The following is a 23201-nucleotide window of genomic DNA, read 5'->3' on the forward strand; positions in this document are numbered from 1 at the left end:
GGGGGTGTTCACTTGGAGCTGTACGGTGGGAATGTCAGCCGATTTTTCCTCGACCCATCCTATGGTCCATCGCTCATCCTCCCGTATTTCTGCGCCGGCTGGTACCTGGGGACGGGCAATGAGGCTGACATCTGCTCCCGTGTCTAAGAGGGAGAGCATGTCCTTCGGGGGCTGGAAACCACTACCAGCAGAGACGGAAAACCCCTCGAAGTTGGCCCATTCCAGTGGTGGCTGGGCATGGGCGATGAGCCCCACAGTCTTCACATGGTACTTTGGGCAGGTAGGGGCCTGGGCATTCCAGTGGCCGAGTTGGCCACAGTCCCTACAGGAACCCCTTTGCTGTGCCAGAGCTTCCCGCCGTGGTGGGAGGCTTTGCGGCGGCTTGTGAGACGGAGGGATGGGCTGTCTGGGAGCCCTTGAGTGGTACTTTGCTAGTGCCAAGCTTATATCTGCACTCCAATTCAGCGTGCCTCCCCTTCTTGCAATAGTTGCATATGGTCTTGCTCGGCAGTCCATTCTTCGGGCGAGTGGAGTTCGAGAGGTAGGCCGGAGGAATGATTCGCTTCTGAGAGGTGCTATGCGACTGATTGAAAGTTTCCCACGAATCGGCCATGCGACAAGCCTCCATAAGTGTGGTGGGCTGCTTATCGTTAAGATATACAACAAGGGGCCCAGACACACATTGGTAAAGGTCTTCTAGCATGGTCCGATTGAAAAGATCCTCAAACGTCATGCAGGCCAAGGAGTTGAACCAGCGCGTACCGGACTGGGTTTTGTGACATGCCCATTCCGTCCAAGACCAGCCGACTTCCTTGGCAAGACCTCGGAACAATTGTCTCCATTTTTATGGGGTTATTTCGTAGGCCTTGGTAATGACTCTACAAACTTCCGCCATGTTGCCTCTCTGGCTCTTCTCCAGTGAGCGAAGCGCTGCCTTGGCTTTTCCCTGCATATGCTTGGCTAGTATTAAGGCTCTCTCCGTCTCCGTGGTGCTGTAGTTATCGAAAAGAGCCTTGATCTCCTCTACCCATGCTTCTGGCTCATCCTCAGTCCACTTGGGGAAGAGGGAATTGATGTTCGAAATTGGATCATTTGATGCAGCAGGTGTAGGACTGGGGGCTTGCTGTCTAGCCATAGCTTCGGCATTCTCCATTTTCGCTCTTTCCACCTCGAGCTCTTTCTCTTTGAAGGCTAACTCATGCTGTCTTCTTCTTTCTTCTCTTTCCTCTTCTAGTTGCCTTTGCTCGGCTTCATACGCCTCTGTTCTTCTTCATACCTCCTCTGCTCGGCTTCATACACCCTTCGTTCTTCCTCATACTTCCTCTGCTCGAGTCTTTCTTCCTTCTCCCGCTTGGCCAAGTCGTCCACTTGCTCCTTAACCCAGGTGGTAAGTTCTGAGCCGGTGAGACCTGCCGCCGTCCCCAGCCCCAGGAAGGTTTTATAATTTTCTGCTGCCATGGTTTTGGTGGGGAAGGGCGTCTAACCGGGTCGACGGGCGTACTTGGGCAGCGAGGAAGTGTCTCTTCAGTGACGTGGCACCCTTTCAAAAGGTGGCACTGTAGTTGGGTGTGCCGTGTACAGGTCACACTGGTGGCACTCAGTATCCCTAGGCACTGGTGCAGGTTAGGTTCCAGAAGAACTTTCTCTTCTGTGTTCCCTTTTGTTTTCGTTTTATTTATTTCCTATGCTTGCTTGGTGGCACTTATGGTGCCAATGTGTTCCTAGGGACCCTCTACTGGAGTCCAACTAGGCTATATGGGAGGAAAGGCACTCTACACCCCTGCAGAGTGTAACAATTGAATGAGAGAGGGAAAGAGGAAGGTAGAGAGAGAGAGAGAGAGAGAGAGAAGAGAGAGCTAGAGAGAGAGAAGGACAGTGACAGCAAATTATTGGCACTGTGGAATAAAGTGATTTTTTTTTTTTTTTTTTTTTTTTTTTTTTTTTTTAAGATCCTCGTGAGTGGCTGGTCCCAGTACCCAGTGCTAACCCCCTTCTTCTTTCAGAGGGTGAAAAACTACTGTTTGCTTCGGTATGGATAGCAGGCCTCACTCGCGACCGACAGTTTATCACTGTATTGTAATTACTCTTAACTTGTCCTCATCTATTCATTGGGACAGAGGTGTTTCTTTTATTTGGTTTACTGTATTTTAATTAATTGTCCTAGTGTCGGCCGTTCTTTCTTTGAAGAGGGTCACATACACTTAGTAAGGTTATGAATGCTTACTTGAATGAGAGAGAGAGAGAGAGACAGAGAGAGAGAGAGAGAGAGATTTTCAATCAGCTAATTTCTTGCTGGTTGAGAACATGTAAAACAAAGATTTTATAAATGCACAATGACATGGATCTTAATAAAATCAGATACGTCGTCTTGGCTTCCTTAGGGATTGCTTTATTATTGTAATTTTCCTGGGAGCCGATGCATGCGTCACAAGACTTTGAGCGCATAATTTTAAATTCTTTTATATGATTTTTACAGCATGTATTTGTATAAGAACTTGTTATTGTATTAATGCTAACTAAGGCCTATCTTTCCCTGACTAAATTATCTTTTGGTTTTGTCTATCGAAGTCTGTCTAGCTAAGATATTGCGAGGTGGGTCGGCCACGCCAACGAAAGTAGACCCAAAAAGGGCTGAGTCGAAGTCACAACAACAAGGTCTTAAATGGCGGCCAAGTCCCGTTAGGCCTAAATTTCAAAACCTTGGGCAGCGCGAAAACATCAAATGGCGGTTACTCTAGTTTAAACAATTTCAAAACAACCGCGCGGCGGGTATTTTCTTTTTAGCACAAATTCAAAACAACAAACGAAACAAATGCAGGTATCCAGATTACTCTAATTATACCAAGAATGCATAGTGTTTTACGTTAAGGATGGAAAACGAAATTACCAAACAACTTTGTGTCTTTTGTTATCGTACTTCTCACCCGGACATTAAACAAAAGAATGAAAAAGAAATGCTGGCCGACCTGCGTAAATTTACGTTGCTGAACGGTATATTTTATTGTAAAATTACTATTTCTGTTCGTTTGCTATTTCACTGACTCGGTTTTAACTGATTCCCGCTATATGAAAACTATAACAATCGGAATTGCCGACACGATTACTACATTACTTTGTGTACATGAAATGGGCTCCGCTTTTTCGGCCTCAGGATTCGTTACTGAACGACTTAACTCAACGGTCCGAACACGGTAAAAATGCCCCTCTCACAACTTATAAATTATGACTGCTCTGCTTTCGCACCCTTCCTACCTACGCTAATTCTCACTATTCTCTTTACTGCTTATTATTATGCCTGGTTCTTTGTTTGGAAGAGTGAAATGGAACTCAATATCTGACTTTTATCTTTGGAATTATGTAATTTAATTTCCTTTTCTCCAGATTCTTTCTCTAAAATTTACTTTAGATTCTACGCAAGGTCGCCAATGTTACATGTAGGGTCTTGGCTGATCATTTATTGTTCAATTTACGTAATTTTCACGGCCCTGCAAACCAAGAATACACGTAACCTGTCACTTGAAGCCAAGAGTTAACCTCAAAGACAGTCGTTAATTAGCCAAAGGTCACCAGTTAAGGGTAATTAACCTTAACAAAGAATAGTCAAGGAATAAAGACTTTATAACAAACGTCCACCAACTGCGGACGCATACAAGAAACTCTACTCGTTAAGATGATTTTAAATACAATGCAACAGTTCCTCCAAACAGTGAACGCTAGGCATAACGAATACCAGAGTATTAACCCTTTAAAGTCCACCCTAGGTTTTATGGGAAATTAAAAAAACCCTCTTAGTATGTGATAGTATATCAAAATACAAGATCAAATCATTCATGTGCATTTTTTGAAATCTTGCAAAACTTGGGAAATAATTGCATTCAATGAAGTATCCCGTACGGATGCCTTGGTTGAGCTCTGACGGACCACACTCATCCCATACGGGACACTTCGGACCATAACGGTAAACTTTTTCCCGATAATTCCACTCTTTATATACTCACCTTTTTACCAATTTCCATGATGAATTTCTTGTGTTTGACATTAATATGACTTGCTACTGTGTTTATTATGAATTTTTTCTGTTTTTTTTCCCTCTATTGATGTATAAAAGATACCCTGGGATAGTTGAATACTTTATTTTACAAAAATAAAAAAATATACAAGTAATACTGGCAGTGAAATGTGTTAGTAATTATAATTTACAGCTTAGACTTACATAGGTTAGCATAAAAAATAGACAATAACAAACTTACAAGACTTCCACAACATACAAACTTACACAAAATATATACAATATTTACAAAGGTTATGCCTTGTGGAAGAGTGCAAAACAGTTCTTTGCATCAGTCAGACACAGTGCCACTTTACAGTCCTCACACACCCACCGGGACCTGTGGATGTGGCCCTTACAGGAACAAAACTTACAGGTCTGCTAGCCTTGACATACAAAGGCATATGCAGTTTAGTGGCATCCTGACGTTCTGCAATGGCAGGCACAACAGCTCGCTGGCCCCTCTTCGGTGAAGGACATCTCGCTGAGTAAGGGAAACCCTGGTGACTCTGGTGGGGTTGACCTTGTAAGACCTCAGTGCCAAGGCGATGGAGAGCGGAAGTCCTTGAGGGCATAGGGTTGGACTGCAATGCCAAACAGTCCCTCTTGTACAGAAGCCAGGCATTACATATTATGAGGTCCACAATGTATGCAAAGAGCCTCATAGAGTACCTCTTTGCTTTGAAGGGGGTCTTGTAGAGGTGGGTCAGCATGTCACTTTTGTCGATGCCACCCATTCGGCTGTTGTACTTGGTGATGACATTTGGAGAGGGTACACCAACCTTCTTCTTCTCCTCCCTGTTATACCGTTGAATGTCAGCAACAGGCTCCACACCGACATCAGTAGACAGCACAGTCACAATGTTGTTGTCCTTCCACCTAGCCACAAGGATCCCTTCAGAAGAGACGAAATCAAGTGTGCCCGTGGCTACTGTCTTCTTAGACATATCCTTCACAGTCATCAGAGGTGGGAAGCCAACCCTATTTTCTCTTGCAGTGCCCACATACCGACACTGATACTGGGACCTCAGGTACTCAGCCAAGGATAAACTTGTGGAGTAATTGTCGTCATACACTGCAGTGGTCTTGGGTTTCTTGAGGGTCTTCACCAAGGCGACAACGAACTTGGAAGTGACTGGCATCTTCTCCTCCTCTTCAGACAGTGTGGTGTGGTGACTTGAAAATGTGGACTCTCCTTGGTACATGAGGATGTCATGTACAAATCCATCCACACTGGACCTGCAGAAAAGTTTGTAGCCCCACTTGTCTGGCTTCTTGGCTACATACTGGTGAAGGTTACCAGCTGTGGTCCCCTTGTATGCAACCATGACCTCGTCAATAGACTGTACAGGAGTTTCAGCAACCTTCAGGAACTCCCTGGTGACCTTGCTGAAGATTGCACGAACCTTCAGGAACCTGTCCCTTGACCCTGCTGCCAAGTCGTTGTCGCTGAAGTGGAGGTTAGACCGGATTGCCTTGAAGAGGTTCCTGGACATGCAGTCAGCAATCTGTGGAACCCTAGTGTGGACAGCCCAGTAGTCAACTATACTGGGCAATGGAACGAGCCCCATGAAAATGATGGTACCCTTGAACACCTTGAGTTCAGCCTCCGTGATGCTGAAGTTCCCCCCAACATCCTTCTGCCTGGAATACAGGTTTGTTTGATATACAGTGTGTTCCGCCAGTTCATTTGTGAAGAACTGGAGGAAGTACTCCATTGGTGCCCGCAAATAACAAGGGCATTCATGAACATAATCAGCAGGGGCTGGTTACTGATGTCCTCTTTCTTCCACTGATGAGGCCGAGTGTTACGAACCCATGAGTTCGTATTTGTACATATATTTATATATGTTGTTTGTGGTCCTCAATTGGTATTATCTACCTTTAAGGGTTTATTTGTTGTCACTTGTCAACGATAGTTTAGTCACTCGTCAATGATAGTTGGTTGTTTATCAGTTGTTGACATCCGTATATTTGTTGCTGCAGTGGTTACTTAGCTGTTAACTTTCATAATCATGGCAGTTTAACCCTTTTGACTAATTGTTCATTGACGGCCATAAATTATTTATTAATATTTATTATTCTCGTTTAGTTGTTCTCTCGTATAATTGGCTGGTTAAGACTGATACTTATTTCTCCTCTTTGGTGGTTGGCTGATGGGCAACCGAGTTGATGAGTGGCCTGGAACTGCAGTCGGATGTAGAAGTCACCTACTTACTCCCGTGAGGAGAACCTGACTGGATTTGAGAGAAGTCACCTGCTTACTCCCGTGAGAAGAACTTGACTTGGATTTGTAACCTGGACGCAGTGCGGACTTTGAAGGCTGTGGTTTTGGTGGATCCCTCGTGATGGCCCCGAACTGGATCCTGCCCTTGCTGGAAGTTGTTCCTTAGTTTCCCCTGATTCTGAAGGTGGTTTCCCGTCGTAATTGCCATACGACGTAGAAACATCACGACAGAGCTCACTAACGAACTACCGAACACCCAATAATAGAAGATCTTGGACCTTTCCATCGTCATCCAGATATCTGAAGACCATGTGACAGAAGATCCTGGACCCATCCATCGTCATCCGGATACCTTATCTATCTAAGGTCCTGTATCGTCTTACCAGCCAAAGTTAATTATTATTATTATTATTATTATTATTATTATTATTATTATTATTATTATTATTATTATTATTTATTTATTTTTATAGTTATTTATTCTTATTATCCTTCACTTCTTTCTTGACGTAGCCCTGGGATCCCAATTGAACCCATAAAATCCTTTCAACATCTTTGGGTTTTAAATTAAATAATTTTTGTTACTGCCTTCGAGGCTGATACGTAACAAATGGCATCCTCAGCGGGATTATCCAGTGCTCTTCAGGTTTGAGGTGAAGGATAGAATTTAGGAGTTAGGGTTTAGTATTTTTTTTCCATCTTGTTCTTTTTAAAAAAATGGCAGTTCTAACCAGTATCGAAGATGTACAACCATTTATAAATAGGGAAACATTGGAGGTTGACATTGAATCATTAAAGAAAGATGAACTTTTATTAATAGCAGAATATGGTGGGCTAGATGTAAGTAGAGCTGATAGGAAGCAAGTAATCAAGTCGGTGGTTATGAAATATCTTTGTTTAGAGGCAGATTCTATTGATGAGGATAAACCAGTTCCAGATAGGAACGATGAAGATCCTAAGCCAGTTCAAAGTAGGAGAGGTAGTAGAGGTAGCCGAAGTAGCCTTGTGGAGGGTGATAATGTTGATGATGATGATGAGGTCAGTGAGACTGGTTAAGATAGGGATGAAATAACTAAGTTACAGTTGCAGATTAAGTTGAAGCAATTAGAAAATGAGGCTAAGGAGAAAGATAGAGAGGATAGAGAAAAGGAAAGGAAACATGAGGAGAGACAGAGGGAACATGAGGAGAGACAGAGAGAGCACGAACTTAAACTAGCTCAATTGAAGTTTGAGGTAGGAATAAGGGAAGTGATGAGTCTTTTGATTTGATCCACAATATTAAGTTAGTGCCTAAATTTAGTGAGAGAAGTCAGTAAGTTTTTGCCAGTTTTGAAAAGGTGGCAAAAGAGATGAAGTGGCCGGTAGAAAACTGGACTATAATGTTGCAGGTAGTGTTAGTTGGGAAGGCCCAGGCAGCATATTCAGCTTTGTCAGTTGAGGATAGCTCTAATTATGAATTAGTGAAAGATGTTATTTTGAAAGCATATGTCTTAGTGCCTGAGGCCTAGGCAGAAGTTTAGGAGTTAAAGAAAGAAAGTGATGAGACTTATTCAGAGTTTGCTAGATGCAAAGAAAGGTTATTTGAAGACTGGTGTAATTCCAGGAAAGTAGGAAATATGCAGGATATGAGGGAGCTAATTTTGTTGGAGGAGTTTAAAAACTGTGTACCAAAAGATTTAAAAAGCTCATTTAGAGGAAACTCAAGTAGAAACATTAAAAGTAGCCGCTAGAACCTCAGATGAATATAGTTTGACCCATAAGAAAGTGTATGAAGGGGAGACAAGAGTTGAGGCAGGAAAAAGTAACATGTCCCTTCCTAGACATTTTAAGCCTTTGTCTCCTCGTAGACATTTTAAACCTCCCTCTCCCAATAGTTATAATTTTTATAGGAGAAGTAACCTACCCCTAGGAGATGGTATGTTATGGGTGTGGTATGAAGGGTCACGTTAAGGCTAGGTGTTATAAGTTAAGAGGTAATCCTCCTAGTAAGAAAACGATGTTAGTTGGACAGATAAGGGTATTAAGCTTAGAAAAGCGAGAGAGATAAAGGATAGGAGTTATTGAAGGATTTCGGTCCTTATGTATCCCATGGTACAGTAGATTTTATGAATAAGCCAGGTAGTGAGGAGGAAGTAGTAATTTTAAGGGATACTGGTGCAGCTCAGACATTATTGTTAGAATCTGTGGTACCCCCAGATGTTGAGATTTGTGAAAATGAAGTAGTATTATTGGGTGGCTTTCCTGATAGTGTTGTTTCTTGCCCATTGATTACTGTTAAACTTAAGTGTAGTATAATAGAGGGTGAGGTAAAAGTGGCAGTGGTTAAGAATTTACCTATTGTGGGAATAGGATTAGTGTTAGGTAATGATTTAGCCAAAGGTAAGGTGGGAACTGATCCCTTATTAATTTGTAATCCAGTAGACAGTGAGTTTGAGAAACCCTTAGACTTTGTAGATGAAGTTCTTCCAGTTAGTGCTGTTACCAGAGCTCAGTCGAAGGAGTTAAAAGCTGAGGAGGGTGTGAGATAGGAAAGTTTTTGAGGACCAGGAGAATGGCAAAATGAGTTAGAATTAAATGGTGGAGAAGTGGTATCTAGTATGGAGGTCGATGAATGGTCTAGGAGTCTTTAGTTAGAGAGCAGAAAGGTGACCCTGAGGTTAGTCGTTTGAGAGAAATAGCAGAGAGAGGAGGTAAGGAAGGAGATTTGTATTATTTGAAGGAGGATATACTGTTTAGGAAATGTAGTTCTGGAGAGTGGAGGAGAGTTGACCAGATAGTAGTGCTGAGAAATTTAGAAGTTATATAATGAGAAGGGGACATGATGATATATTTGCAGGACATGTAGGTATAAGCAAAACTTTAGAGCGTATCAGGCGTAACTTTTATTGGACAAAAATGAAGAAAGACATTGCTAGGTTCTGTAAATCATGCCACATATGTCAGTTGACTGGTAAACCCAATGAAATAGTGCCCAAAGCTCCACTAATACCTGTTCCTTCTATTGGTGAACCTTTCCAGCACATCTTGATAGACGTGGTTGGCCCTACCAAGAGCCAGTGCTGGCAAAGAATTAATTTTAACTATATTGGATAGAGTTTCTAGATATCCAGAAGCCATTCCATTGAAATCAATTAAGGCTCCCGTAATTGTTAAATGTCTGGTAGATTTCTTTTCACGTTATGGTCTGCCTAAAACCATCCAATCAGATCAAGGCAGTAATTTCATGTCTAAATATTTCAAGGATCAGATGAAGCAGTTAGGAATCAAACATATAGTCTCTACAACCTACCATCCAGAAAGCCAAGGAGCCATTGAAAGGTTCCATCAGACTTTGAAAAGCATGATTAAGAAATATTGTATAGATAATCATAGTTCTTGGGTAACAGATCTACCATACTTATTATTCGCTGTTCGATCAATGCCTAATGACTCTCTAGGTTTCTCTCCCTTTGAGTTAATTTTGGACACCATGTAAGGGGCCCATTAGAGGTGCTTAGAGATAGTTGGGAAAGTGAGGAACCAAATTCCAATATTTTAGAATGGGTGTCAAATTCCAGAAGTAGACTTTTTGCAGCTTGGGAATTAGCTAAGGATACTATAGTTAAGTCACAAAGAAAAATGAAAGAGGTGTTTGATGTGAAAACCAAGTGTAGGACATTTAAAGAGGGAGACAAAGTCTTGATATTATTACCTTTAGTTGAGAATCAATTGCAAGCTAAGTTTGTGGGTCCTTATGAAATTGAGAAGAAAATTAACAACTCTAATTATGTGGTTAACACACCTGATAGGAAGAAGAAACAGTGGGTTTGCCATATTAATATGCTTAAATTATATTGTGAAAGGAAAGTAGAGCCAGTATGTTAGTTCAGAAGAAAGCGGAAGAGAGTGGTGAGGAATTTGTGGAAATAGGATGGACTAGTAGTAATTTAGAAATATTAAAAATCTGAAGACTAAATTATCACATTTGTCAGAGGCTCGTAGAGTACAGTTAGTAGATTTAATTTTATCCTATGAAGATATTTTTAAAGATGTTCCTGGCAGGACTCATTTGGTAGAACGTGATATAGAAGTTGAGGGTGCATCACCTATCAAACAGTACCCGTACAGATTAAATCCCTATAAGAGTGGCATTGTAGAAAAAGAAGTAGAATATATGTTGCAGCATAATTTAATTAGACCTAGTTTTAGTCCATGGAGCTCTCCAGTGGTTTTAGTGCCTAAAGAAAATAATCAGTTTCGACTCTGTTTCGACTATCGAAAAGTCAATAATGTTACAAAAACTGATACCTATCCTTTGCCCAGAGTTGATGATTGTATAGATAGAGTAGGTATGGCCAAATTCATCTCTAAATTCGATCTATTGAAAAGATATTGGCAGGTGCCACTAACTGAAAGAGCTAAAGCTATATCTGCCTTTGTGACACCCAATGGCTTGTATGAATATGATGTTATGCCATTTGGCATATAGAACGCTGCATCCACATTTCAGCGGTTAATGAATCATGTTACTAGAAATATCAGAAACTGCATTGTGTACATCGATGACGTAGTTCCCTATAGTAATACGTGGACTGAATATATGCAACAGATTAAAGAATTTTTTGAAGCTATTCGAAAAGCTAATTTAGTTATTAATCTGAGTAAATCTGATTTTTGTCATGCTAAAGTCACTTATCTAGGGCACGAGGTAGGCTATGGTAACATACGCCCTAAACATAGCAATAAGGAGGCAGTTGTGAGTTTTCCAGTGCCAAAAACTATGAAAAATGTTATGCAGTTCTTAGGGTTAGCTGGGTATTACCGAAGATTTGTGTCAAACTTTTCTGATATAGCTCAACCACTGACCAATCTATTAAAGAAGGACGTTGCTTTTAGCTGGAATGATTCATGCCAGGATGCTTTCAATAAATTGAAATCTATTCTAGTTAGTGATCCTGTATTGAAGACTCCTGATTTTTCACAACCGTTTAAATTAGCTGTGGACGCATCTGATGTGGGTATAGGTGCAGTATTAATTCAGGATAAAAATGGTAGTCTACATCCTGTAGCTTACTTTTCGAAGAAGTTGAATCCTCATCAGCGGAAATACTCAACGATAGAGAAAGAGGCTTTAGCTTTAATTTTAGCTTTAAATCATTTTGATATTTATTTGTCCTCCAATGTAGGCAATATTGTAATTTTCACAGACCATAACCCATTAACTTTTTTAAGTCGTTTTAAAAATAAAAATCAGAGGTTAACTCGTTGGAGTTTGATTCTTCAGGAATATAGTTTGGAAATTAAACACATCAAAGGTAAAGAGAATGTAATACCTGATGTTTTATCGCGGGCACATGAATAGATTTTTGCAGTCCTTGATAGATAGTTGTTTGAATAGATATTTTGGAAGTCTTATTGGTCGGTTGAATCGTGGTTACCCCGTCTAGCCTACCAATGGGACTTTTAGTAATTATTATATTAGAATAGGTATTTTATTTTAAAGAAAATAAATTGTTTTCCTTTTCTTTTCTTAAGGGGGAGGCTGTTACGAACCCATGAGTTCGTATTTGTACATATATTTATATATGTTGTTTGTGTTCTGAATTGGTATTATCTGCCTTTAAGGGTTTATTTGTTGTCACTTGTCAACGATAGTTTAGTCACTCGTCAATGATAGTTGGTTGTTTATCAGTTGTTGACATCCGTATATTTGTTGCTGCAGTGGTTACTTAGCTGCTTTACTTTCATAATCATGGCAGTTTAACCCTTTTGACTAATTGTTCATTGACGGCCGTAAATTATTTATTAATATTTATTATTCTCATTTAGTTGTTCTCTCGTATAATTGGCTGGTTAAGACTGATACTTATTTCTCCTCTTTGGTGGTTGGCTGATGGGCAACCGAGTTGATGAGTGGCCTGGAACTGCAGTCGGATGTAGAAGTCACCTACTTACTCCCGTGAGGAGAACCTGACTGGATTTGAGAGAAGTCACCTGCTTACTCCCGTGAGAAGAACTTGACTTGGATTTGTAACCTGGACGCAGTGCGGACTTTGAAGGCTGTGGTTTTGGTGGATCCCTTGTGGTGGCCCCGAACTGGATCCTGCCCTTGCTGGAAGTTGTTCCTTAGTTTCCCCTGATTCTGAAGGTGGTTTCCCGTCGCAATTGCCATACGATGTAGAAACATCACGACAGAGCTCGCTATCGAACTACCGAACACCCAGTAATAGAAGATCTTGGACCTTTCCATCGTCATCCAGATATCTGAAGACCATGTGACAGAAGATCCTGGACCCATCCATCGTCATCTGGATACCTTATCTATCTAAGGTCCTGTATCGTCTTACCAGCCAAAGTTATTATTATTATTATTATTATTATTATTATTATTATTATTATTATTATTATTATTATTATTATTATTATTATTATTATTATTTATTTTTATAGTTATTTATTCTTATTATCCTTCACTTCTTTCTTGACGTAGCCATGGGATCCCAATTGAACCCATAAAATCCTTTCAACATATTTGGGTTTTAAATTAAATAATTTTTGTTACTGCCTTCGAGGCTGATACGTAACACCGAGCTTTCTTGTTCCTGCTAGGGGCGGATGGTACATCGGCAGCACTATCTACCACATCTGGCATAGGGTGTGGCACTGCAACAGGGACAGGACGACCACCTGAAATAAGAAAAGAGTCACATTAGTAATACAGACACTAAATCATGATTGTGTTGTGTGTGTGGACAATGAGTGTGTTATTGTGTGTGTATGTGTGTGCGTGTGCATGTGTGTATGAGTGTGTGCATGTGTGTGTGTATATGTGTGTGTAGGCACTGTGCATAGTGAATAGAATGATATGTAATCCATCAACAATGAAAAGTTTCAAAAACACATGAAGTTATGTGTATCTGCATGAGTGTGTGGATGTGTATGAGTGTGTTGGCTCTATGTATAATAACTAGAATGATATGTATAATAAATAGAATTATATGTAATCCATCAACAATGAAAAGTTTCGAAAACACATGAAGTTATGTGTATCTGTATGAGTGTGTGCATCTGTGTATGTATGAGTGTGAGCATGTGTATGAGTGTGTGCATGTGTATGAGGGTGTTGGCACTGTGTAAAATAAATAGAGTGTTGGCACTGTGTAAAATAAATAGAATGATATGTATAAATGAAATGTAATCCATCAACAATGAAAAAATACATGATGTTGTTATGATACTAACCTCGTGAAGTAGTAGGCTGAAGAAATTCCGCGTCAGCCAGCTCGTCCTCATCAGGTTGGTATGTTGGGTCCTCACAGTCACTGTCTACCTCCACATCAACATCACTATCTTCGGCATCTTCTGGGGCTATCCATGCCGTGCGCACTTCCTCCCTGTGTTCCAAGGCAGCATTCCTTCGCCCATAAAACATATCACTCCTAATCTGCAAAAAAACCAAAAGCAATTAGCTTCTGAAAAAATATTTTGAGGCGTCGGGTGTTGCGCCATACTTTTACCGTTACGGACCGGAAGTAGCCCATGTGTGATATATACTTATTACGGCTATGATTTCAAATACTATATATTATCACATCACCTTGAAAACACTTTAGCATGAAGACACATCATTCAACAACAACCTATGAAAAACTGTGTACTTACCATGATTACAACGGGTGTGGGGTGGATCCTTCGAACAATTTTAGCATGACTGCACCCTATCACGTCATTCAAGAGACTGGTGGTGATTCAAAAGCACACACGCCCCACCCCATGGACAGTGCTGTCTTCTGATTGGTTTATTTGAAGAGTTGGGAGGTGTGACAATAAGGTACCAGATAGTCCATTTCATACATGCATAAGCTTGTTGGCCACGAGTTCCCAAAAGTAGCCAATTTTAAGAGCCCGTACGGGACACTTGGTCGAACTTCAGATTTCCATGGCTTAAATACAAACTCTTGGTGTCCGACCAGCTTTGGAATTCTGTTAAGCTTCAGTTTTCCATGGCTTAAATACAAACTCTTGGTGTCCGACCAGCTTTGGAATTCTGTTAAGCTTCAGTTTTCCATGGCTTAAATACAAACTCTTGGTGTCCGACCAGCTTTGGAATTCTATTTAAGCTTCAGTTTTCCATGGCTTAAATACAAACTCTTGGTGTCCAACCAGCTTTGGAATTCTCTTTAAGCTTCAGATTTCATTATCTCAAATACAAATACTTGGTGTCTGACCAGCTTTGGAATTCTCTTTAAGCTTCAGTTTTCCATGGCTTAAATACAAACTCTTGGTGTCCAACCAGCTTTGGAATTCTGTTAAGCTTCAGTTTTCCATGGCTTAAATACAAACTCTTGGTGTTCGACCAGCTTTGGAATTCTGTTTAAGCTTCAGTTTTCCATGGCATAAATACAAACTCTTGGTGTCCGACCAGCTTTGGAATTCTCTTTAAGCTTCAGTTTTCCACGGCTTAAATACAAACTCTTCGTGTTCGACCAGCTTTGGAATTCTGTTTAAGCTTCAGTTTTCCATGGCTTAAATACAAACTCTTTGTGTCCGACCAGCTTTGGAATTCTCTTTAAGCTTCAGATTTCCTTATCTCAAATACAAACACTTGGTGTCCGACCAGCTTTGGAATTCACTTTAAGCTTCAGTTTACCATGGCTTAAATACAAACCCTTGGTGTCCGACCAGCTTTGGAATTCTGTTTAAGCTTCAGTTTTCCATGGCTTAAATACAAACTCTTGGTGTCCGACCAGCTTTGGAATTCTGTTTAAGCTTCAGTTTTCCGTGGCTTAAATACAAACTCTTGGTGTCCGACCAGCTTTGGAATTCTCTTTAAGCTTCAGTTTTTCACGGCTTAAATACAAACTCTTGGTGTCCGACCAGGTTTGGAATTCTGTTTAAGCTTCAGTTTTCCGTGGCATAAATACAAACTCTTGGTGTCCGACCAGCTTCGGAATTCTCTTTAAGCTTCTGATTTCCTTGTCTCAAATACAAACACTTGGTGTCCGACCAGCTTGGGAATTCTGTTTTAGCTTCAGTTTTCCATGGCTTAAATACAAACTCTTGGTGTCCGACCAGGTTTGGAATTCTGTTTAAGCTTCAGTTTTCCATGGCTTAAATACAAACTCTTGGTGTCCGACCAGTTTTGGAAGTTTTCTGTTACTTCAGTTTTCCATGGCTTAAATACAAACTCTTGGTGTCCGACCAGCTTTGGAATTCTTCTTTCCTTATCTCAGCTTCTGATTTCCTTATCTCAAATACAAACACTCTTGGTGTCCGACCAGCTTTGGAATTCACTTTAAGCTTCAGTTTACAAATACAAACATGGCTTAAATACAAACCCTTGGTGTCCGACCAGCTTTGGAATTCTGTTTAAGCTTCAGTTTTCCATGGCTTAAATACAAACTCTTGGTGTCCGACCAGGTTTGGAATTCTGTTTAAGCTTCAGTTTTCCATGGCTTAAATACAAACTCTTGGTGTTGGTGTCCGACCAGCTTGGTGTCCGACCAGGAATTCTCTTTAAGCTTCTGATTTCCTTGTCTCAAATACAAACACTTGGTGTCCGACCAGCTTGGGAATTCTGTTTTAGCTTCAGTTTTCCATGGCTTAAATACAAACTCTTGGTGTCCAACCAGCTTTGGAATTCTCTTTAAGCTTCAGATTTCCTTATCTCAAATACAAACACTTGGTGTCCGACCAGCTTTGGAATTCCGACCAGCTTTGGAATTCTCTTTAAGCTTCAGTTTTCCATGGCTTAAATACAAACTCTTGGTGTCCGACCAGCTTTGGAATTCTGTTAAGCTTCAGTTTTCCATGGCTTAAATACAAACTCTGTCCGACCAGTTTTGGAATTCCGACTTCAGTTTTTGGTGTTCGCTTCAGTTTCCAGCTTTGGAATTCTGTTTAAGCTTCAGTTTTCCATGGCTTAAATACAAAATCTTGGTGTCCGACCAGCTATGGAATTCTGTTTAAGCTTCAGTTTTCCATGGCTTAAATACAAACTCTGGTGTTCGACCAGCTTTGGAATTCTGTTTTGCTTAAGTTTTCCATGGCTTAAATACAAACTCTTGGTGTCCGACCAGCTTTGGAATTCTCTTTAAGCTTCAGATTTCCTTATCTCAAATACAAACACTTGGTGTCTGACCAGCTTTGGAATTCTCAGTTTTTGCTTCAGTTTACTTTGGAATTCTCTTTGGCTTAAATACAAACCCTTGGTGTCCGACCAGCTTTGGAATTCTCTTTTGCTTCAGTTTTCCACGCTTCAGTTTTCCTTAAATACAAACTTTTGGTGTTCGACCAGCTTTGGAATTCTGTTTAAGCTTCAGTTTTCCATGGCTTAAATACAAACTCTTGGTGTCTGAACAGCTTTGGACTTCTGTTTAAGCTTCAGTTTTCCATGGCTTAAATACAAACTCTTGGTGTTCGACCAGCTTTGGAATTTTGTTTAAGCTTTCAGTTTTCCATGGCTTAAATACAAACTCTTGGTGTCCGACCAGCTTTGGAATTCTGTTTAAGCTTCAGTTTTCCATGGCTTAAATACAAACTCTTGGTGTCCGACCAGCTTTGGAATTCTGTTTAAGCTTCAGTTTTTCACGGCTTAAATACAAACTCTTGGTGTCCGACCAGGTTTGGAATTCTGTTTAAACTTCAGTTTTCCTTGTCTCAAATACAAACACTTGGTGTCCGACCAGCTTTGGAATTCTCTTTGCTTCAGATTTCCTTGTCTCAAATACAAACACTTGGTGTCCGACCAGCTTTGGAATTCTCTTTAAGCTTCAGTTTTCCACGGCTTAAATACAAACTTTTGGTGTTCGACCAGCTTTGGAATTCTGTTTAAGCTTCAGTTTTCCATGGCTTAAATACAAACTCTTGGTGTCCGACCAGCTTTGGAATTCTCTTTAAGCTTCAGATTTCCTTATCTCAAATACAAACACTTGGTGTCCGACCAGCTTTGGAATTCTCTTTAAGCTTCAGTTTTCCATGGCTTAAATACAAACTCTTGGTGTCCGACCAGCTTTGGAATTCTCTTTAAGCTTCAGTTTTCCATGGCTTAAATACAAACTCTTGGTGTCCGACCAGCTTTGGAATTCTCTTTAAGCTTCAGTTTTCCATGGCTTAAATACAAACTCTTGGTGTCGGACCAGCTTTGGAATTCTGTTTAAGCTTCAGTTTTCCATGGCTTAAATACAAACTCTTGGTGTCCGACCAGCTTTGGAATTCTCTTTAAGCTTCAGTTTTCCATGGCTTAAATACAAACCCTTGGTGTCCGACCAGCTTTAGAATTCTCTCTTTAAGCTTCAGTTTTCCATGGCTTAAATACAAACTCTTGGTGTCGGACCAGCTTTGAATTTGTTTAAGCTTCAGTTTTCCGTGGCTTAAATACAAACTCTTGGTGTCCGACCAGCTTTGGAATTCTCTTTAAGCTTCAGTTTTTCACAGCTTAAATACAAACTCTTGGTGTCCGACCAGGTTTGGAATTCTGTTTAAACTTCAGTTTTCCGTGGCTTAAATACAAACTCTTGGTGTCCGACCAGCTTTGGAATTCTCTTTAAGCTTCAGATTTCCTTGTCTCAAATACAAACACTTGGTGTCCGACCAGCTTTGGAATTCTGTTTTAGCTTCAGTTTTCCATGGCTTAAATACAAACTTCTTGGTGTCCGACCAGTTTTGGAATTCCGTTTAAGCTTCAGTTTTCCATGGCTTAAATACAAACTCTTGGTGTCCGACCAGCTTTGGAATTCTGTTTTAGCTTCAGTTTTCCGTGGCTTAAATACAAACTCTTGTTGTCCGACCAGCTTTGGAATTTTCTTTAAGCTTCAGTTTTCCATGGCTTAAATACAAACTCCTGGTGTCCAACCAGCTTTAGAATTCTCTTTGCTTCAGTTTTCCATGGCTTAAATACAAACTCTTGGTGTCCGACCAGCTTTGGAATTCTGTTTGCTTCAGATTTCTTGTCTCAAATACAAACACTTGGTGTCCGACCAGCTTTGGAATTCTCTTTAAGCTTCAGTTTTCCATGGCTTAAATACAAACTCTAGGTGTCCGACCAGCTTTGGAATTCTGTTTAAGCTTCAGTTTTCCATGGCTTAAATTCAAACTCTTGGTGTCCGACCAGCTTTGGAATTCTCTTTAAGCTTCAGATTTCTTGTCTCAAATACAAACACTTGGTGTCCGACCAGCTTTGGAATTCTCTTTCAGCTTCAGTTTTCCATGGCTTAAATACAAACTCTTGGTGTCCGACCAGCTTTGGAATTCTGTTTTAGCTTCAGTTTTCCGTGGCTTCAATACAAACTCTCGGGTCCGACCAGCTTTGGAATTCTCTTTAAGCTTCAGTTTTCCATGGCTTAAATATAAACTCTTGGTGTCCGACAAGCTTTGGAATTCTGTTTTAGCTTCAGTTTTCCATGGCTTAAATACAAACTTTTGGTGTCCGACCAGCTTTGGAATTCTCTTTAACCTTCAGTTTTCCATGGCTTAAATACAAACTCTTGTTGTCCGACCAGCTTTGGAATTCTGTTTAAGCTTCAGTTTTCCGTGGCTTAAATACAAACTCTTGGTGTCCGACCAGCTTTGGAACTCTCTTTAAAATTCAGATTTCCTTGTCTCAAATACAAACACTTGGTGTCCGACCAGCTTTGGAATTCTCTTTAAGCTTCAGTTTTCCATGGCTTAAATACAAACTTTTGGTGTCCGACCATCTTTGGAATTCTGTTTTAGCTTCAGTTTTCCATGGCTTAAATACAAACTCTTGGTGTCCGACCAGCTTTGGAATTCTCTTTAACCTTCTGATTTCCTTGTCTCAAATACAAACACTTGGTGTCCGACCAGCTTTGGAATTCTCTTTAAGATTCAGTTTACCATGGCTTAAATACAAACCCTTGGTGTCCGACCAGCTTTGGAATTCTGTTTAAGCTTCAGTTTTCCATGGCTTAAATACAAACTTTTGGTGTCCGACCATCTTTGGAATTCTGTTTTAGCTTCAGTTTTCCGTAGCTTAAATACACAATCTTTGTGTCCGATCAGCTTTGGAATTCTCTTTAAGCTTCAGATTTCCTTGTGTCAAATACAAACACTTGTTGTCCGACCAGCTTTGGAATTCTCTTTAAGCTTCAGATTTCCATGGCTTAAATACAAACTCTTGGTGTCCGACCAGCTTTGGAATTCTGTTTAAGCTTCAGTTTTCCATGGCTTAAATACAAACTCTTGGTGTCCGACCAGCTTTGGAATTCTCTTTAACCTTCTGATTTCCTTGTCTCAAATACAAACACTTGGTGTCCGACCAGCTTTGGAATTCTCTTTAAGATTCAGTTTACCATGGCTTAAATACAAACCCTTGGTGTCCGACCAGCTTTGGAATTCTGTTTAAGCTTCAGTTTTCCATGGCTTAAATACAAACTCTTGGTGTCCGACCAGCTTTGGAATTCTCTTTAAGTTTCAGTTTTCCATGGCTTAAATACAAACTCTTGGTGTCCGACCAGCTTTGGAATTCTCTTTAAGTTTCAGTTTTCCATGGCTTAAATACAAACTCTTGGTGTCCGACCAGCTTTGGAATTCTGTTTTACCTTCATTTTTTCGTGGCTTAAATACAAACACTTGGTGTCCGACCAGCTTTGGAATTCTCTTTAAGCTTCAGTTTTCCATGGCTTAAATACAAACTCTTGGTGTCCGACCAGCTTTGGAATTCTGTTTTAGCTTCAGTTTTCCGTGGCTTAAATACAAACTCTTGGTGTCCGACCAGCTCAGGAATTCTCTTTAAGCTTCAGTTTTCCATGGCTTAAATACAAACTCTTGGTGTCGGACCAGCTTTGGAATTCTGTTTTAGCTTCAGTTTTCCGTGGCTTACATACAAACTCTTGGTGTCTGACCAGCTTTGGAATTCTCTTTAAGCTTCAGTTTTCCATGGCTTAAATACAAACTCTTGGTGTCCGACCAGCTTTGGAATTCTGTTTTAGCTTCAGTTTTCCATGGCTTAAATACAAACTCTTCGTGTCCGACCAGCTTTGGAATTCTGTTTAAGCTTCAGTTTTCCATGGCTTAAATACAAACTCTTGGTGTCCGACCAGCTTTGGAATTCTGTTTTAGCTTCAGTTTTCCATGGCTTAAATACAAACTCTTCGTGTCCGACCAGCTTTGAATTCTGTTTAAGCTTCAGTTTTCCATGGCTTAAATACAAACTCTTGGTGTCCGACCAGCTTTGGAATTCTGTTTAAGCTTCAGTTTTCCGTGGCTTAAATACTAACTCTTGGTGTCCAACCTGCTTTGGAATTTTAACCAAAGACGAGAAAACGCACATGATAATGGATGTATCCCTAAGATACATAAATACATATACACACACATATATAACTGTATACACAGTAAATATAAATGCATATATATATGTATATATATATATATATATATATATATATATATATATATATATATATATATATATATATATATATATATATATATATATATATATATATATATATATATATATATATATATATATATATATATATATATATATATATATATATATATATATATATATATATATATATATATATATATATATATATATATATATATATATATATATATATATATATATATATATATATATATATATATATATAATATTCACAGTAAAATTTCGTTTCACTTTTCCTGTTTATCAGAAATCCCTTAGCGATGAGGGCTGTGAGCCCCACGCCCCTGTTCTTGACCCTGGAGAGACTTTTACCCATTTACCTACAGCTGGGTTGACTGGTGAGTGGTAGACTAAGAGCGATCCACGGACACTGAGCCCATTTTGACTGATTGTGCTTTCCAAAGGTGTGTGATTAACAGACAAGTTGGCAACACTGTCTAACCTGCCTAGGCCTGAAATAAGGGTTCGGCTGATAAAAGATAATAAATGGTATTGTTGTTCTGAGAAATTTATCGTGCATACCAACTGAAAGAATTTATGGCCCATTATGGTAGCTGCAATTTAATATGAGTATTCATCTGGTTAATTTATTGCAAATTTTTACAGTGCATGTTTATTTTATCATCTCCTCCAGACTGTGTTGGGCGTTTTGTTTAATGGAATTTCACGCCCATTTTTTCAAGTTATGCCATACTTATTTTTAACGAAACTATTAGACAATTGAACCCACGGTTAGACTGGTATATAATTTTTTTTTACAATTAAATTTTTTAATAATAAAAATTTTGAATAGTTTATTGTATCTTTGCCTCCACGCGATGCATTATGCATTCTGTGTAATAAGATTTTTTAAAGACACTTTATCTTTAATGAAACTGAAGTAAAGTTATCCCAAGACAAATTAGTCTAAACTTTTTCAAATGTTAAATTTCAGTAACAATCAAAATTTTGGAGAGATGAAAACTTTGTGATCAAAGCACTCTACAATACAACCCATTACTGACTGAACCCCACCCCGCACAAAAAAATGAAGATTTTCAAAGACTCACCTAAAAACAGTTCCCTTTTTCTGAAAGGGGATGGGAGAGAGAGAGAAGAAGCAATGCAGGGACACAAGTAGCGCTTTGGAACTTTCCTTACACTCTCCTGGTCCCATTCAATTTAGGCAATCTCAAACCCACGATTTTCGAAGCTCTCTCGGTAACTTGAGGTTAGTCTCCGAAAGGGAATAAGAATAAAAATGAATGTACGAACAATAAGAATAGTATTATGAGTAATGAGAATGCAATTCCTTCACTGAGTGTCGCTAAAGATGTGGGCAATTTGAAGCCCAATTTTCGAAGCTCGTGGTAAACTGAGTTAGTCTACGAAAAGGAATAAAAATGAGAATAACAACAGGAAGAATAATGAACAATATTATGAGTAAAGAAAATGCAATTCCTTCACTGACTGTGTGGTCAAAAATTTGGGCAATTTCGAAGCCACAATTTTCTAACCTTTACCGACCTCAGAAAACTCTACGGATCATGATCCCCACATTTCGATGACTCCACAAACCCAGTATGCATCATAAATAAATTATATCCTGATTTCCGACTATTTCCCTCTAAAAAAAAGAGTATCGGAGAGTTACAGTAACCAAAAAAAAGTCAGTCATTAGAAAAATAGAGAAAAATTTATATAAACTGAATACAGCAATCACTTTCAATGACACTTGTTTGAAAGAGGGTCTACTACCCACAATAACAATAAAACAATATAGAGTCTTTACTACAGATTATGTTACGCTAATAAAAATAATTTATATCGAAAAAATAAATACTGCCTACCGCTTAATAATATTAATAAAATAATAAAATACAGTATCATTACTGCAAATTAAACAATGCTAATAAAGATATTATTCTAATGACAAATTTATAAGAGAGTGCATTCTTAATATAATAATAATAATAATAATAATAATAATAATAATAATAATAATAATAATAATAATAATAATAATAATAATAATAATAATGAATTTTCTGGAACAGGAGAGAGAAAATATCTCATTACACCTTATAATCAAACAATAAAGATAACTAAAGTGATTAATCAATTTTTCAACAAAGTTCTTTGTCGTTTCCTTCTTTTATTTCTTCTCCTTTTCTCGTATCTTCAGACGTTTATCTAGAGAGATGGGAGCTGAGATAAAATATAAGAAAATAGAAACAATAAGGACAAAGTATTCACAAACGAACGAAACAACATCAGATGCATAAACGATAAAAGAAGACGATTCTTTAAAATATTCAGGAATAATAAAATCCAGTAGAGGTTCTATTAATCAGTAATTTAGTGAAAGACTAAAAAAGGAAATTAAATGATACAGAGGCAACCAGATTTGGATATCTAAAGGACTGCTGTCGCTATTCCATCTTATTAAAATCCTTCGCTTATATATATATATATATATGTATATATATATATATATATATATATATATATATATATATATATATATATATATATATATATATATATATATA

General features: G+C 39.1%; 1 pseudogene; it reads right to left on the reverse strand.

The window, feature by feature from the left end:
- Positions 1–4037: 4037 nt before the first annotated feature.
- On the reverse strand, positions 4038–13712 carry LOC136830432 (piggyBac transposable element-derived protein 3-like; annotated as a pseudogene).
- Between the last annotated feature and the right edge of the window lie 9489 nt (positions 13713–23201).

This window comes from Macrobrachium rosenbergii, chromosome 46 (assembly GCF_040412425.1).
Source record: "Macrobrachium rosenbergii isolate ZJJX-2024 chromosome 46, ASM4041242v1, whole genome shotgun sequence".
Taxonomy (NCBI): Eukaryota; Metazoa; Arthropoda; class Malacostraca; order Decapoda; family Palaemonidae; genus Macrobrachium; species Macrobrachium rosenbergii.